Genomic DNA, 4,638 nt, shown 5'->3' with positions numbered 1-4,638 from the left:
GGGAGGGCCCGCGGCGGGCTTGCGGGCCGGCGGCGGGGAGATGCAGCCGGGCCAGTGGGAGGCGGACACGTGGCGGCGGCGGGGCGTCCGGACAATGTCCGTCGGTGCAATATTTGTCCGGCGGGCGCGGTGAGAGTGGATCTAGGGTTTCGGGGAGGGGGATCCGGTATTTGGAATGGGGGTGTATATATAGGCATAGAGGGAGCTAGGAGAGTCCAAATGAGGTGCGGTTTTCGGCCACGCGATCATGATCGAACGCTCTAGGACATGGAGCAGAGTTTGGTGGGTTTTGGACCAAAATGGAGGGGTGTTGGGCTGCAACACACACGATGCCTTTTCGGTCCCTCGGTTAACCGTTGGAGTATCAAACGAAGTCCAAATGATACGAAACTTGACAGGCGGTCTACCGGTAGTAAACCAAGGCCGCTTGGCAAGTCTCGGCCCAATCCGGAAATGTTTAATCCCCACATACGAAAGAAAGCTAGAAATGACCACCGGAGGAGAACGAAGCGCCGGAATGCAAAACGGACAACGGGGAAAATGCTCGAATGCATGAAATGAACACGTATGCAAATGCAATGCACATGATGACATGATATGAGATGCATGAAAACGAAAACAACACACGGAGACAAAGACCCGAACCCGAGAAATAAATATAACTTAACGCCGGAAACGGCAAGAGTTGGAGTACAAATTGGGAAAGTTATATCTGGGGCGTTACACCCGGCTCCCCCTCTTCCAATGACAGCTCCTCCTTCTCCTCCAACGTCGCAAGCTCGGAGGCGCAGCGTGCCCCCTTCCCCGCGCGGCGCTTCTCTGTGATGCGCATCTCGGCTTGAATCTCCACCCAACGTTCGGGCGTGAGCATCTTATAATATGTGATTTTTCGTCGGGCCATGTGGGACGATGGCGAGCTCGTGTTGGAAGAGGGAGAGGAGGGAGCAACGGCGGCGGCGGACGAGAGGAAGATGAGGGGAATGGGAACGGTGCTATGGAGTGCCCCGCCGCCCGACTTGAAAAGCCGAACTTAGACCCTCAGGCGGCGCGCTGGACCGGCGCTATGAATGAGTCCGGACCAAACCGGAGGAGGCGCACAGTAGACGCGCGGTTTTTCACGTGAGTCTCACCCGTCAGTCTGACGTGACAGACGTGCCCGAGGGCTTCCGGGCCTTCTCTTTTGTAGATGCTCTAAGCAGACACGGGTTACACCTGCAATTCTGTAGTTAACAAAGGAGGAGGATTGATCCAGCTATATTCACCACCTTATATCATACAATGAAACAATCAGAGTACGTGCTGCCATCTCCCTCGATCCGATCGACAAGATCAAACTAGGCTCTTATTCCGATCCCATGTGAGGGAATCAAAGGGGGGAAACGAAGGAAAAATCACATCCTTTTTGGCCGGAGCACCAAGATCTTGTGAACCATGTGGCTCCACGTGAGCGCCCTCGCCCCCTTTTGGAGTGCCAAGCGTGTGCCTCACTGCTCCCGTTATCCGTGGGACAAAAATTGGCTCTTGTTTGGTTGATCCGACACAGAGACAAAAACAGCGCTAACCTTTTGTGGTTAACGGCATAAAGTGCCATGAACAAAGTGTGTGTATGTGTGTGGAATGGAATATAAGTAAGGTGATGGATGCGGCTGGGTCTGCCTGTCTGTTAGGAGTGGCCACTCCTGTGCATCCGGCCAGGGGAGTCGTTGAAATCTGGATGAACACGAGAATACATTTTGAGACTGAGGTCTAACTTTTGTGGTTGCTGGACTGTATGTGTTGCGCTGCGTATATAAACGACAGGTCGTTGAAATTAACCACAACAGTATGCAAAAGCGGGTTCAACGAACGCGAAAATGCGAAGAAAAAAAAAAGGTCGGTTAAACAACCGAAGCTATGATGATCCACCGCAATGCCAAAAGCGCGGGCGTAGCCGCCTAAATTGGGATCATAGTCTTGCTTGCCTACACAAATTGGTGACAGTCCATTTCTAAGTTTGAATTCATTTTTGACTAGATATGTACTCTTGGCTTTCGGTATCGAAGAAAAACATACTACGGCATATGGATTTGCGTTACTTTCACTTTACAGTTCAGTGATGATAGCCTTCTGAAACTATTTTCTTGAGACGCTTCGGTCGTTAACTATTTGCTCGGTTCTTCTCGATGTTTTTTGGGCTTGCTTGACCTCCTAAACCATCATACTGAGAGCATCGACAAAATCGTGCCTAGTTAAGGAAACATACGATCTCACATATATACGTTAGTTATGGGATGAAGTATATATGCGTAAAGTTTGACTATAGAACATTGTGATTCGCAATTTCTTCAAAATTAAGTTAAATATATGAGTCTCTTTACTCATATTTTATTAGAAGAAAGGTACATTTATGAGCTTGTCCGCCACAACTTTGTAAAGCGCCTTTTGCTCCATATAAATATCGTAAGGCGGACTGACTCGCCTTTCTGGAAAGGGCTTATGAAAGTCAAACAATCCCTGTTTAATAGGACAAAGTTTATTATTGGTAACGGTGCTCGTACGCGATTTTGGGAGGATACTTGGCTCGGAGAGACACCCTTAGCCATTCAATATCCGTCCTTGTATCGTATTGTTCAACGATGCGAGGTGTTCGTTGCAACGGTATTTCAATCTATCCCCAATAATATTCAATTTAGAAGGGCGCTAGCGGGCAATCGTTGGGAAGAATGGCTCCGTCTAGTAAGTAGACTGATGGAGGTTCATCTTTCTCAACAACCCGATGAATTACGCTGGAAGCTTACTAGGTCTGGAGTATTTACAGTTAAATCAATGTATATTGATGTTATCAATTCGAGCTTCATTTCTAGATCCAAACATGTTTGGGCTGTCAATGTTCCTTTGAAAATAAAAGTGTTTATGTGGTTTCTCCATAAACAAGTAATTTTAACCAAGGACAACTTAACAAAGCGTAATTGGACAGGTCCTACTAGGTGTAGTTTCTGTGATCGGGATGAGACGATCAAACACCTTTTTTCTTGATTGCCCGCTAGCCAAAGTTCTATAATGAACGATCCATATTGCTTTCAATATTACTCCACCGAATTCTGTCAACACGTTATTAGAGACGTGGCTTAACGAGATAGAGCCCGACTTAGCGAGACATATTCGCGTAGGAGTCTGCGCCTTGCTGTGGGCTATCTGGAATTGCAGAAATGATTTGGTTTTTAACAGGACAACATGCATTCATTTTTTGCAGGTTATTTTCCGAGCCACGGCGTTGATCCGTTCATGGTTGCTACTCACTCTGACGGAGGCCAGGGAGCATTTGGTTACTGGATCTATCCGCTGGGAGATGGTAGCTCGGGATATCTTCAACCGGTTTGGATGGCGGTCATGTAATAGGATAGGCAATTAGTTTACCTATCTCTTTTTTTTGCCAGCCGGTTGTGGCGTCCTTTGTTATGGCTAGTTTGTATTCTAGCTCTTCTGGCTCTGCGTCAGCTCCTTTTTTGTCTTTTGGAGACTTTTAGACTTTTAGACCTGTTTGGAACCTATTTATCTTCTTAATAAGAGGGCCGCATGCATCGTTCTGATGCAGAGGCCGGGGAGTCCCCCCTTTTCGAAAAAAAAACATCTTACAAGTTCAAGTGCCCTCCCCCGATGAGATAATTTAGAGAGTTAGGTGCGCCCTACAAAATTCGAGAGAGAAAATAAGCCAATCAAATAGTTTTGGGGAATAAGTGGACCTTTCATCTTTGTTCCCCCTTTTCTTTTCTCAATCCTTTCTACATATCTACCTTCTTGTAGTGACCACGACCCCTTTTCTTCAATTGACATTGCACATAGATAGATAGTTATGATCCAACACAACAAATATGTTGCTACCTCTGAACCCGTATACAGTTCTTTGTTGTATTTGGGGGTCTTATTTTAACTTAAAAAATGAATTGTATATACCGAAAATTATACCACTAGATTTGCATTCAAAAGGTTATTTCAAATGTTATACCCTTTATGGAATATTGTGCAATGACCGAAGAAAAGCTACTACCTCTATACCCCTAAACTTTTTTTGTCGTACATAGTTTACGAGAATTAATGCATCCAAAGGGTTTATTTTTTGTGAATCCATCCTCGGGAGTAGGCACATCAAGAACCGTGTGCTACATATTACTTAAAGTGGTGAACCATATCCGAGGATGCTATTCCTCGAGAATCATAGGGCATAAACAAGGCCCCCATTTCGTGTACGTGTGTGTACTGCATAAGGTAGCACAATTGCCGATTGTGATAAGGATTTCTTGGAGGGCATAAGGTATCTTTGATCGACGAGAACGACCTCACCATGCTGCATGCATGGATCATATTTATCTCTTCTGTTTCGAAATGGGTGTTAGCTGCGTGGACCATGCATGATTGCATGGATGAAGAGAAGACTGCAAGCAAGAAATGAGCCTCACAAGAAATTCTCCCTAATTATGTGCGAGAATAGTACCATCAGCAGATCAATGCAAATAATTGTGGAGTGTGTGTAGCCATGCATTGCTCCCTGATTTTTTCTTTGGGGCATTCTTTGGGGAACCTGATGTGTTCCCATTATTCCCACCTCTGGGAATACATCCAATAATGCTTATACCATCATTTTTGGTTCGTACAAAACGC

This window comes from Triticum dicoccoides, chromosome 5A (assembly GCF_002162155.2).
Source record: "Triticum dicoccoides isolate Atlit2015 ecotype Zavitan chromosome 5A, WEW_v2.0, whole genome shotgun sequence".
In the NCBI taxonomy this organism is placed as follows: Eukaryota; Viridiplantae; Streptophyta; class Magnoliopsida; order Poales; family Poaceae; genus Triticum; species Triticum dicoccoides.
Note: the sequence above shows the minus strand (reverse complement) of the source record.